This window comes from Artemia sp. Qi Xiang Cuo, chromosome 9 (assembly GCF_049724085.1).
Source record: "Artemia sp. Qi Xiang Cuo chromosome 9, ASM4972408v1, whole genome shotgun sequence".
NCBI lineage: Eukaryota > Metazoa > Arthropoda > Branchiopoda > Anostraca > Artemiidae > Artemia > Artemia sp. Qi Xiang Cuo.
The window spans coordinates 43,314,652-43,327,200 of record NC_142802.1 but is presented as its reverse complement, the minus strand read 5'-3'; positions in this window follow the sequence as shown (position 1 = coordinate 43,327,200).

The window sequence follows — 12,549 nt, the reverse complement described above, 5'->3', positions numbered from 1 at the left end:
CTAGTATTTTGTCCCAAAAATGTAATAGCTATTTAGAAAGGTTAAAAACTTACACTTTTTGCTTGTACTTGGTCTTTTAAAGGTGGTATACTGCTTTTGATTGGCAGTTTTCTTAGTAGGTGTAAATTGTGGAGATATATTCTCTCCGCTTGGTTTAGCCCTTGGAACTTTTGGTCTTTCCCCCCCCCCCTGGATATTGAAAAATACCTTTTTTGGAGGTATTTTCATTGTAAATGCCTTTTTATATTTTCATTGAATATTTGAAAAAAAATCCCCCCGGAAGTTCGAAAAATAACCCCCCCCCCCCCTTTGCCCAACATTATAAAATTAATGCCAGTGGGCTTCCTATGGGACTTTTTCCTCTTTTAACATAACTGACACAAAAAGTTACATGGCCCCGATTCTAAACAATACAATAATAAAAGGTTAAAATTTTGAATAATAAGTAGCCTGTAATATCGGAAATAATGGGATGGTCCCACTTATTCATTACAGTTTTGATTATTATCTAAACGTCTGCGTTGCTCTTTGTTTTTTTGTTGTTTTTTTTTTCATTTAGCTTTAGTTCGTTTCAATTTTCTTACAGCTAAATCTCATTATAGTAAATTTATCAAACAAAATCACATTATTTAAAACGTGCAATACCTGTTTTATGATTTTGATTTTTTTTTTATTTTCTTAGTAATTGAGTACTGCAACGGCTCAGTCTTCCCCCTTCCATTTTGCTCATGATTCAAACTAAATCAGCTGCACACACAGAGACTTGGGACTAGGGTGGTAAATTTCTCCTAATATTAGTCCAAAGGCTCCCCAAGATAATGTTAAGGATTCCGGCAATAAAAAGGCAGGTTTTGGTGGCTCGCCACCAGATGACTGGTCAAATGCCAATTTGGGTATTTTAAGAGAGAACTCTTAAAATTCTCAATAGTTTTGATAGTGTCTTAAAATATATCTCTTTTTTAAACTACACTGTAAGGAAAAAGCAACTTTCTTTAAACTTATTGACATTATTGGCCTGTTACTGCAAGTTCAACTTCATTTGTTTAGTAAAAACAAACAGTCGATTTTTAGCCATTTTGTCACAGCAATTTTTTAAATATGTAATTTTATTTTTCTAGAAGCACACAATGCGGCGACAATAGTCGGCCCAAAGCCCTGAAATACATTCTTTCTTTTACTTCAGACCTTTAAGCCCTTATCAAGACCGTATCAAGAGGGGGATAGGGGTTTTGTACCCCCACCTTTTTGTACCCGAAGTATTAGTCCAACTAGTAAAAATGTAATAAAAATGAATATTTACAAACTCTCGATGCGTTTCTTATAGTTTTGTACCCACCGAAAAAAATCTTTTGGGACCCCCCTCCCCACAAAAAAATCCTGGATGCGGCCCTGACCCTGTTCTTTGACTAATGCCTCCCTCTTCATAATTGAAAAAGAACTAATTTGCGCAACTCTCAAACTTAGCAATCGTAGATGTAATGTTTTTATCCCTCTTGTCGACTTAGGTTAAGAAATTGACTTTCCACATGCATCTTCAAATAGGCAATAAATACTTAAGATTTCAGAAATAGCTGCTAATACTCATCGGAAAGAGGAAATTCCACGAATATGACATAACAAAGATTACAAACTATCGATTATTTCGCCCAAGTCATTTTTTAAAATTAACAACCTAGGCCTTCCACACTTCCTCCTTGTTCATTGTTTCTCATTGGTCGAAACTGTTTTCAAAATGGCGAGACCCTCACCTGACGGAATAATTGGTTTGCATGCCAGAATTAACTAGCTAGAATTCATTTATGCTCGTTATAAACTTAAGCAAGGCAGGTGGTCTCTGAAAAACAAAATTATATACATATGTATACCCTAACAAAATCATTATTTTCAGACATTAACTGCTTTATCTTTCTTCATGCGTGTTATAGGCTATTTAGTTGGGAGTATTGAGAAGAGTATGCTGCAGGGCTTTCCTGCCACAAAATACTTATTCTTTGTTTTAATCTGTGTGAGGAAACAGAATTAAATGAACGACTGGAAACGATAAAAGGGACATTTTACAACGACAAAATTACACTTTGGTTAAACCGTTAGGTTCCAAAATACAACTTCTTAACAAAGTTTAAGCGTGAAATGGAACAAATTAAATTACATTCTGAATCGGAAATGAATTAATTGTGCTAAATAGAAAATCTAATGATATAATAAAAACAAAAAAAGCAGAACTTGAGATGAAAATAATAGATTCGCAATTTATAAAACTCTAGCAGTCACGATCATAACCGCTTAGTAATGCGCAATATTAGACCCAATGATAACGGTCAAGTATAGGAACTGAGCGCTGATGAACAGATTTTAGCAAAAACCAAATATTCACACTTATCTGGAATAAGTTGCTTTTATGGTAATTGGAATTTCAAGTTGCGCTGCCTTTTCAATCCTTTTTTAATCTGAAGAAGCTCTTTAGTTTCATAAAAAAAAATTATTTGTTTAAAAAAACACAGACACACTATAAACACGCACAAAATTAACAAAATTAAATTCGTAAAGAAGTTCACTTTACTACGAGCCAGCTTCCAACTCTGTAATGTTATCTCTAGCTCCAGATGTGATATATTTAACCCCATCTATATTGACTATTCATACTCTGATTCCATATCCAAATAGCTATCACCAGAAACGGATTTTTTTTTTTAATATTTCAAAATATTCTTCTTATACACAAAATATGGGTACTGGTGCATAATAACGATACTTCTATATACTAATAATAGACGAAACCCGCCAGACGGGTTATTTTCAAGAAACCGCTATTGAGAAATGGAATGCAAATCGTAGTTTTCATCGCGTTTACGATATTTAAACAGTTGTTTTTTGGGGTTTATGTGGGGGGGAAGGCACCTAGGTTAGGTTAGGTTGGGTTAGGTTACGTATTTAATATATGCTATGCTTTACCCCCCACCCCCTAATGTGCAAATATATAACCCAAATTTGTTTCTAAACTATTATATATACATCCTATTTTATTTTATTTCATTAGCATTAACCAAAGTTGACTTCTTTAGAAGCGTCGTTATAATGCACCAGTACCCAAATATGTCCTTCTAAAAGAGATACTCCGGACGCCAACCCAAATGGCTCTTGCTGCTTTTTATGCTTCAAAAATGTACCAAGAGATATATCTAATCTCTACACCAAATTCAGTTTAGTTACTTGCACATTTTTGTCCAATATATTAGTCGGAACTTCCTAATTTTTGTTCACTGTTCTCTATGCATAAGCCCAAACGTGACTGGAACTTAAATTGACTGCCCAAAGATGATTATAAACCTTTGCAAGTGTGAAGGTTCGAATTATATTTTTATTGCCAGGCACATTATTTCATTAATTAAGCAGTCAAGCCTAATGAAAAATATAGACATAAATCTCTTTATTTTCTTACTATTAATTAAAAAAAAACTTTTTCCACAAAATATGTTTTTCTAAGAAAAATAAAGAACTCCATTAAACAAAAAATGAGCAAAAATAAAATCAAATAATCTACCAAGCGTGAAACTACCACAAATCAGCATTGATAAATAAATGAAACCCAAAACGAACAGAAATTACAATAATTAACCGAGTAAAACTCAAAACGAGCAGGAATTAACATAAGTTGGATGTATTTTTGAAGTAAAAATTGGATTTGAGGAAGAGTAAAATCTGTTCTATAAATCATATACAACAACTTTCTATATAAACCATATATGCCCCCAGGGCATAACTTACAACCCTTGCACTGAGGGCTCTGAGGGGGGTTATCATCCTAAAAGACCTAATTTCCAGAACTTTGAACTACATTGAACAAGATGAATGTCTCAAAATTTTGATTTGATGCGTTTGGGAAAATGGTGGGTGTGAGAGGGGCGTTAGTCGCTATCCAATCACTTTCAACCATTAAAAAAGGCACTAGCCCTTTCATTTTCCAATTGAATGAGCCCTTTTGAAGTTTCTACGACAACGCTTTCAATAAAAACTTTATATAAATAAAAAGTTATGCCCCAGGGCATAACTTACAACCCTTGCCCTTAGGACTGTGGGGGGAGGGGTTGTCATCCTCAAAGACCTAATTTCTAAAATTTTTAACTACGTTGAATAAAACTGCTATCTAAAAATTTTGATTGGATGTGTCTTGGGAAAAGGTGGACGAGAGAGGGGGGTTAGTTGCCCTCCAATCACTTTTGACTATTAAAAATGGTACTATTCCTTTGCATTTCAAATCGAATGAGCACTTTTTCAACTTTCTACGACAAGGATTTAAATAAAACCCTTATATGCCCCCAGGGCATAACTCATAATCCTTGCCCTGAGGGTTGTGGGTGAGAGTCCTCCTTACAAATATGTTTTCTATCTGGAAATCAACTAACCTGAACAAAATGGCTATCTCAAAATTTTTATTGGGTGTGTTTGGGGGAATGATGGGTGTGGGGGGGGGGGGGGTCTTGTTGCCCTCCCATCACTTTCGACTATTAAAAAGGGCACTAGCCCTTTGAATTTTCAGTCGAATAAGCTTCTATTGAGGTGTCTACGACAACACCTTCTTTATAAACCTTATATACTTCCAGGGAAGAATTTAAAACCGCTGCGATGAGGGAAGTGGGGGATTGTCATCGTCAAAAACAAATTTTATGTCGGGAAATAAACTGCGTTGAACAAAATGGCTGTCTCAAAATTCCTAGTGGTTGTGTTTGAGGGAATGAAGGGTGTGAGGGGGGGGGCTAGTTGCCTCCAAATCACTTTCGATCATTAAAAAGGGTACTAGACCTTTGAATTTCCAATCGAATGAGCCTGTTTTGAAGTTTCTACGACAAATCCTTCTATAAAACCTTATATGCCCCCAGGGCATAACTTTAAACCCTTGTCCTGAGGGTTGTGGGGGAGTGTCCTCCTCAAAAACAAATTTTCTATATGGAAATCAACTACGCTGAACAAACTAGCTATCTCAAAATGATGGGCGTGGGGGAGGGGGCTAGTTGCCCTCCAATCACTTTCGACTATTAAAAAGGGTACTAGCCCTTTGAATTTCATATCGAATGAGCCTGTTTTGAAGTTTCTACGACAACGCCTTCTATAAAAACCTTATATGCCCCCAGGATAAAACCCTTGCCCTGAGGGTTGTGGGGGAGTGTCCCCCTCGAAAACATATTTTCTATCTGGAAATCAAGTATGCTGAACAAAATGGCTATCTAAAAATTTTGATTGGATGTGTTTGAGGGAATGATGGGCGTGAGGGGGGGGGGGCTAATTTCCATCCAATCACTTTCGACTATTAGAAAAGAGTACTAGCCCTTTGAATTTCCAATTGAATGAGCCTTTCTTGAAGTTTCTATGACAACGCTTTCTTTGAAAACCTTATATAGCCCCATTGATAACTTAAAACCCTTGCCCCGAGGGTTGTAGGGAAGTGTCCTCCTCAAAAATATATTTTCTATCTGGAAATCAACTACGCTTGAAAAAATGGCTATCTCAAAATTTTGATTGGATGCGTTTGTGGGAATGATGGACGGGGGGGGGGGGCTAGTTGCCCTCCAATCACTTTCGACTATTAAAACAGGCACTAGCCCTTTGAATTTCCAATTCAATGAGCCTTTTTTGAAGTTTCTACGACAACGCCTTCTATAAAAACCTTGTATGCCCCCAGGGCATAACTTAAAACCCTTGCCCCGAGGGTTGTGGGGGAGTGTCCTCGTCAAAAACATATTTTCTATCTGGAAATCAACTACGCTGAACAAAATGGCTATATCAAAATTTTGATTGGAGGTGTTTGGGGTAATGATGAGCGTTGGGGGGGGGGCTAGTTGCCCTCCAATCACTTTCGACTATTAAAAAGTGCAATAGCCCTTTGAATTTCCAATCGAATGAGCCTGTTTTGAAGCTTCAACGACAACGCCTTCTATAAAAACCTTATATGCCCCCAGGGCATAACTTAAAACCCTTGACCCGAGGGTTGTGGGGGAGTATCCTCCTCAAGAAGATCACTACAATTTCCAATCGAATGAGCCCTTTTCAAAGTTTCTACGACAACTCCTTCGATACGAAGTGCCCGGATGGAGAAAAAAAAACACATTGTGCCCACATCGTTCTTTACTTAGGCAGCGCTATCGCGCTGCCTATGATTACTACAAATATTACTTAAGTCGCCCACTGGCTCAGTTTAGATTCTATTTTACTTGGTTTTACTTGAATCAAAGTTGTACTGACTCAAAAATAATCCCATCTCTGCCAGTGGTGGTTCTAAGCTGGAAATGGGCAGCTGCCCCCCCCCCCCACCAATTTTGCCTATATCTGACATTAAATATTCTTTACTGTATATTTTTACGCTTCTATGTTATAACTTGCCCCCCCCCAGATAATGAGGCCTAACACCGCTACTGATCCCAGCAAAAAAAAAATAAATAAATAAATAAATAAAAAATTGTAAAATCTGGAATACTTGTAAATGAAAATAAGTTTCTTACGAGTGGGCACACATTCTGCTTATGATACATGTCCCCTCTAAGACAAGTGATGATACTCCTGTATTTTTCAAAACACACTCGAAAAATTCGCTGAATGTACAATTTATAAAAAACGGTTTCATATCCACAAAGACAAATAACGGATGACAGAATGCATTGGACTTGTATAAATTGGGCAATATAGTTGCACGTTAGGGAGTAGGGGTAAGGTTAGGTTAGGTTAGGCTACGCTAGGTTACTTTACCCCCCACACTCCCCTAATGTGCGAATATATAGGCCAAATTATATCATTATATAAACAAAAATATTATATTTTCATCAAATTTTGGTACATTTCATTAGGATTACCCTAACTTCACTTCTCGAGTGTGTTCTGAATGATACAGGAGTACCCAAGTTATTTTGCGACCAGATGTAGTTTGTGCCAAACGGATAAGATGCGTTTACTTTTCCTTTCGTCAGTCTCAGAAATGTCCATTAACCGAGCCCGATTTGTGATATTGCTTAGAATTTATCTCGAGGAAGGATCTAAACTAGCTTTAAAAATTGTCTTTTTTGAAAAAATTGAACATTTTTCAAGGAATTTTAACATAAAAAATCCCATAGATGAAGGAACGGAATCTCAACTATGACATGATAGTTTTGTCTTTCAATGAATATTAAAAAAACCGCAAGAGGGCAGATAAATAACGCACCAAAACTTGCATAGGGAACATTAACCTTCAGAAAAAAAGCGTGAAACTGAATTTGATGACCACCCTTAGTTAGAAAAAAGAAAGAAACATAATTTTCTACGATTTTACCAATTCTTGCTGGTGATAAGATTTCACTAAATCCTACCACAATAGTCTAAGACCTCGACACCCGCCGTACGCAATCTAATCTTTTTGAATTCACCTAGCTAGAGACTTCAGCCTCCCTTTAAAAAAATGGTTAAGGCTGATTTTGTCCAAGCAAATATGTTCTTTTGAATTAATTTCTTTCATCTTTGATATTGTAGCAATAGAATATGGAATAAATAAACTTTTATATCATTCTTTATATGGGAAGAAACCCTCTAGGTGTCAATTTAAAGGTACATTGGGTAACATTCGTCGTAAAGAAAATTTGTGAAAAAAGTAAAAACTTACATTTTTAAAAAGTATATAATATATTAAGCACATTTAAAAATCATCAAGTTTTAACTTGCCAGTTTTCAGCATATGTTTTTTTTTATTTTATGTGCGCGGATATTGAATTTTCCAGGGTTTAGGATTTTCAGTGGTCCATGATTAGTGACCGGTCCCTAAAATCATGAAGAAGCTTGATTCTCTTCTTTTTTTTTCGTTTCTTGTGGGCTAACCATTCACCAAATTACGCACGTAATATCTCACTAGTCTACGCACTTTGGGTTCATCTTTTCTCTGATGCATGTCATTCTGCAATAGGCCTACAGCTGTAACTTGCACCAAAAGGACAAAATAGTACTATCGTCGGAATTTGCATATGAATACAAAATATCCCTTTTTTCGTGTATCATGTGATACAATGAACCTGATAGTGTGATTTTCATTAGATCATTTGATATTTTGGGGGTGTCTCCCCCTTTTTCAAAAATTGGGCGAAATCTCTCAGGCTCGTAACTTTTGATGGATAACGTTAGACTTGATAATGTTTTATATATTTTGAATAATCAGCCAGATTCTTTTTTTATGTATCTTTATTTATTAAGACTCTGTTTCTTAGAGTTTCGGTTACTATTGAGCCGCATCCCTCATTACTTACAGTTCGTTACCACGAACTGTTTGATTAGTAGTTTTGGATTCATCTATTCATTGAGCCAGATCTGTGATATTGCTAAGATTTTTATTTAAAGGGGATCTAAACTTGCTTAAAATACGAAAATATTCTATATTTTGTGCATTACTGATGTATTTTGAACATATTTTCCAAGATAGCAAAAAAAACACAAAGTTAATTTCAAAATGAAATTCGGAATACTGGTATAAACTTGAATTTCAGACATCGAATGATATTGAAATTCTCGTTTTATATCGGAACAGTAACACTGCAGAGAGTGATATACTTAATCTCGCACAAGGAACATTACCCTGAACTTAAGGGTTCAGGGTTCTGAAGCCTCGTAACAAGAGTCTATCGGTTGCAGTGTCTAGTCTTCATTGTACCGAGGGTTGATCACTAAATTGAAGCTCATTTGAACATTATTTATCTTGAAACTTCTAATTTTAGAATTTACATTGAAAAATTGTTACTTTGTGTAAATTGGAGTACCAAGAGCATTCAAGAGAAATTGGTCCAAAGCTTAGGATTAGAAATAGTACTCCTGGAAAATTGCTTGTTTCCATGATCATTTCCATCAAGTAGCACTCCCTTCAACAAATTGAATGTTTATGTAAATGAAAGTGTTAAATTAGCTTTTGTAATTTATTTTCATTGAGGCATTGGATCTTCCCTTTGTTTTCTAGAGATTCGTTTCATTCCTCCTTTCGATGAAATGAACCTGACAGCTGTTCCTTGAATGTGAAATTAGGTGGGGATATTTGATCCTCTCTTCTCATTTAGAAAATTACGCTATTCACTTGGTGAGAAATGTATGCTTAGCAAATCGGTGGTAAAGTAATTGCTGACAATTCAACTGTAAGTTGAATTGTCCGCTACGATTAGAGAAAGGTGTGGAGATATAGCTATATGAAACGCAAGCAAGGTGTAAGCGAAATTAAGGAAATGGAAACATCCTTACCTTGGATTAGGGGAAGGGGTCCAGCAATTTTAATAGAGGTTTGACTCTTGAACTGATGTTGGTTATGCTTGTTGCCATCAAAATACCAAAGAATGAATTTTTTTTTTACTTTGGGGGCTTAGGGTGGGGAGGTTAGATCGAAACCTTTTCGTTTCGGCATTGTTCTGGGAATACAACAATAGTAATAATAATAATAATAATACAGTGATAGCCACTATAAACCGCACGCGAAAGTGGAATTAATAAATATCAAGCAAAGAATGAAACCATAAATAAAAACAATACAATCGAATAGCTTAAAAAATGGGATTAGATAACGAAATGGCTCTTATTTCAAAATATCAAACTCTAACAGCCGCTTGTGTAGCAAGAGTAACTTTGCCATTGCATCTAGTACATTATAATTCTGTAATTTGGTTTCTATTCTTTCACCACGTTGCTAAATACATTGAAAATCCCAAATAACAAAAATATGATGCACCCAGTGCTCGTATATTCATTTTAAGAAAATTTGGGAGCGATCAAAAGCAAAACAAACACGGAATTGTCCCAGTATGTCGAGCAGAGTTTCGTTATCGCTTGGCAGTTACTTTTACTCCTACTAGTAAACAGTTTCGAGCACCCAATCGGGGGTTAATACTTAGTGGTAGAAACTGTACGCGAAAGAAATTACCGTAAGTTCGGTATAATCATGATTCCCAGTCGCGTGATAGATTCAATGCAAAGGTGTAGAAATTTTTAAAAACCAAGTGGTGAGCTAGAAGAAAATTTAACACTAAAAGAAATTTCTCTATTCACTTCTACTAACAACAACTCATTGCAGCACAATGCAGCCTAAGCCACCACAGCTGTACAAACTCTTCCTCCACTCCAATCTATTCAAAGTCTCATTCTTTACCCCCTATCATGAAGTTCTAATTTCATTTAAATCCTTTCTGATGACCTGTGTTCATCCGATTTAGAAACTGTCTGTCTTTGGCCCTAATTTAGGTCCATGATGGCTGGCCAAAAAGCGCAATCTTTGGGAGTCTATTGTCCTTTGTAAGGTTTGGCCTATCCACCCTAACCTTTATTTCATTTCAGCCCTAGAAAGTGGTAGGAAGTGTATTTTTTTTTTTTTTTTTTTGTAGAGCTTTTTGTTTGACACACGGTAAGCAAAACGAGTACCTAAGACTATCTTGGGACGATTCTTCTGGAAAACAAATAACATATCTTCCTCAGCCGTTCATAGCACTCATGTTTTATTACCATGTTTATAAACAAGTAAGTAGGCAGGCGTGACGGCACTAGACCCTCAAGGTCCAAACTGGTGGTGCTGATCTTTGCTTCGTGGCCCTTCAGCCAGGAAGTGCGATGGGGGCTGGGAGCTAGCTATCCTGTGCTTTCGCACACCCTTCCTGCTTATCTTTCCCAAATTTCTCCAGATACTCATTCAAAGCTGGGTTAATTCTGGCTGAGCTTACAGAGTCACACCACTAACCCCCGTCCAAACCAAATAACCGGCCATGCAAGGAGTCAAACTCCTGCCATGGCTGCGAACCAGACCCATGGTTACGGTCTGGCTGTATCTTCCAAATCCTCTACAATTTTATCCATGGCCTACCTTTCAAATCTCTTTAATTCACATTTTAGTGCGTTCTTTACTTCCCTATCTTTCCTCTTATTTTCATAGGATCCATCACTCAGACATTCTGGGAACAAATCCCGTTTCACTTCTACCAAGCTCAAAGCGTTTTCATAAATATTCCTGGCTATTTCTTTAACTTTTCTCCCTAATTAATCTTCAGCTACTTCAGAAAGTATGTTCCTAAAGTTATTCCATACATCTTCTACATTGTCAAAGTCTAAACCCTCTAGTTTCATAGTCTTCTGTTCTTGGAAAGCTCCTCTCAAATTCTCATCCTGAAATCTATCAGCATTATAACTACCTGGAAGGCGATTGCTCATCCTAGATTTCAGCTTTAAATTAACCCTAGACACTACTAGATGGTGATTTGTACTTTTAACAACAATAATGACACTCCTATACACCCTAGTGTCCTGTATAGATTCTGCCCGTCTTCTTAATGTACAGTAACGCAATCAATAAATGTTACTGTTTCACCAATACGTTAGTACCAAGCTAACTTAAAAAATATTTAATTACTAAATAACATATCGGTTAAAACTAGCTTATTGTATCTACCATATTATAGAATTCATTCCAATTAGAAGTAACTAACTCACATACTCCAACATTCAGTGAGAGTCCAGTAGTGGAGAGAGAAGTGGGAACAAAATAACAAAATCGGAAAGCCCCTTCCAGGTGCATTTAATTAGGAGGATTCCATCCATGTAAGACATTAGAATTTCCAAAACAGCAAACAGTCAGAAGATTAATTAATATCGACTTACTTCCATATGTTTTTTTTTTTTTAATAAAAAAAAATAAAAATGTTTTTCTGCTTGCTAATGTCAGGTTTATGCACAACTAATTTTATTAGCCATAGAGTTGAGCAAAGGACTAGTTTGGCAGTGGTTGGAGGAATATAAAATGGTAATTTTTCTAAAGCTGTCGAGCAAAGTTCTGTGCCTTCTACCAACCTTTAATAAAGTCATTAATCATGATCATAAAGCAAGCCTCAAGGACATGAGTAAGGAAAGAAGCGGAAGTTCTACTTGAATATAAAGTGAAAATGGCTCACAAAAGGCACCAATCCTAAAAGTTATGGCATATTTCATCATATTTAAATCTAAAAGAAAACGTTTTTCGAATAAAAAGTTTCTGAAGAAAGTAAAGAGCGATACTAACACCTAACATGCGTAGAAATAAAATCATATAATAACACAAACTGAAATTAAATGTAAATTTTCAATAATATATGAATGAAAGCTATGTCATAGAAACTAATATTAAAATCGACAACAAAGTGAAGTCTCAAATGAGCAAATGGCACCACAGAAAACAATGGAGCAACCGCCCTGTTAAGAAATAAATTGTCATTTGCACCATCTTGAAGACTAAAACAGGTTGCTTTAAAAATTGTGATGGTTTGAACATTTTGTTTAGCAGTGTTCTGCACTTTCGAAGGAAATTAAAACAGAAAAATATGACCTTGACAGTAAGTGCCCTGTTCAAACAGTAAAACTAAGTAGATTGTCATAAATATTTGTATTCTAAGAAATTCATCGTTTTCCCTTTAGAAATCTGATCAGTGATTTGCTTTTTAATGTTTTGAATATAAAAAAATAAAATAAAAAAATGTATTCTTTTCAGTAAAGAGCATATGAAAATCTGACCTTTTGGGGTTAGAACCACAGCCATTTTTTTCTATT